Raw genomic sequence first — 2,255 nt, 5'->3', positions numbered from 1 at the left:
TATGTAAAATTTATCAAAGTTTGCTGCTTTATTTAATATTATTTACCATCAGTTGCTATTAAAGGATACACATTTTATATTAATTATAGAATACAATAATGAGTATTTTGTTCAGGTTAAAGGCTATATATCAACAAAAATGTATTGAGTTTTGAAATTGAAATAAACAACAACATGAAATTGCATGTTTGCAATCTTTCTTGTTTCTACCATTTTACACTTAGTTTTTCATAAAGGTGTGGTAAGTTGAGAGTTATTGCTTTTCAGTAATCAAATTCCTATATCAAAACACACTTGTGGACATCAGGTTATAGATTTTTTCTAATAGCTTACAATGCTTTGTGATCTTTTATTACTATACATTACCAAAGGATATCTAAATTTGCTCTTGCTTACAATTGCTTTTAATTTAAGAGTGTTGCAAATCATCTGGGCTAGCTATAACAACCAATAAGCAATATTCTCAAATTTTTTTAGTGTTGTATATAATTTATATATAGGAGTAATAAGTGTAAAGTTCTAAAAAGAATTTAGGCTATTGTTTCAAAATACTTTTCTTGCTAAATGATTGGATAAATGGGAACTTAATTTGAAAAAAATTATACCAAGTTAATTATAGTCTATTGATATTAGTAAATAAATTTTAAAACTGTTTTAAAAAATCTATTGTATGAGAATCACAGCATAGTCAAGTTTCGCCATCTGGTTTATAGTTTGTTACAATGGTTGTCTTTTTTATATCTTAGAATTAGAAAAACAATTAGAAAAACAAACTTATTTTATTCACTTTTATTATTCAGTATGTTTTTTGACATTTGTTTTGATTAAAACATACGCGCAAAATGCCTCTCTTTCAAAATCAGCGAATCAGATTGCGCATATCTCTACCTATTCTGAGTCTGTATAGGGTTTCAAAATATGCGAACGGGAACTTACTAAACAAAAAGTTAAAAAAACTTTTTTGTGAAAGTAATAGATTATAAAGGGCAGATTATGGTAATATGAGCACCATGGTAATATGAACATACTTCAAGGTTTCTTAGATGTAAACAGTCAATTTAAAGTTGCTTTGTATTTTTCGAATCACGTTTACGTGATGATAACAGGAATCCATTGATTTGCGTAAATTTATATGTAGTAATTAGCGGCTATCATCTAATTAAAGCGCTGTTAAATTTTTTGCGATCTTAAAACATTATCACCACGCAAGTGGATTTTTTAATGATGAAGTTTTGCTAATAAAGAATCATTATACTCCAAAAATTGTTTCTTATTGTCAGGCTGCTATTTTTTTACTTAAATGGTTTGTTTTTTTTTTGAGCTAATTTAAAGTGCTCACATTACTAAGTGGTCTGGGTAATATAAGCACTTTTGCTACTTTTTTGAAACCTCTGTGCTTTTAAGAAAAAATTTTAGGTGCCCAAACATCTAAGTGGATCAGGAGTAGGTATCCCTAAAAACTGTTTATTCGCAAAAATTTTGGATCCAGCATAATTATCTTTTAAAATATTTTAATTATCGCTTAAGGTGCTTATATTATCCTAATCTACCCACCCAGTGAAAAAGCGCACATGGGATACGCGTGGATTTTTTCCATATGTAACCCATGTGGGGATTATTATTTTGTCCCATGTGGGTTTCATATGGTAAATCCCACATGGATTCCATATGGTAAATCCCAAATGGGATACGCGTGGGTTTTTACCATATGTAACCCATATGGGGATTATTATTTTGTCCCATGTGGGTTTCATATGGTAAATCCCACATGGGTTTTATGTGGTAAATCCTACATGGGATATAGGTGGAAAATACTACATGTTATAGATCTTAAATGACATATTTTAATCCAAATGGTATAAAAGTAGTCAATACTAGACAAATGAAAGTCTGAATGCTTCTATGATAATTTTTAAAATTCTTTTAATTTAAAAATTACTTAAATAGTAATTTAAAATTAATCATCGAAGCTTTCAGGGAGGTTTAACTTAATCTGGTATTTGCTACTTTATCCAATTTGGTATTCAAAATGTGTAGCATTTTTGATCTTTTACATGTGATGTTTTCCACATATAACCTGTGGGATTTACCTTAAACTATTATTACGAAATTTTATAAAATTAAAAAACGTGTTGCAAAATGAATTCATTTTAAAATAAATGCTATTAATCAATACATCCAAAATGAATATTAAAAGTATTATTTTTTCTTTTGCGATCTACACGTCGTTTTTTATCGATTGAATTAATTAAATC

The sequence above is a fragment of the Hydra vulgaris genome, chromosome 15, assembly GCF_038396675.1.
Source record: "Hydra vulgaris chromosome 15, alternate assembly HydraT2T_AEP".
Taxonomy (NCBI): Eukaryota; Metazoa; Cnidaria; class Hydrozoa; order Anthoathecata; family Hydridae; genus Hydra; species Hydra vulgaris.
The sequence above is the reverse complement of the archived record's forward strand: the minus strand, read 5'-3'. Positions refer to the sequence as shown.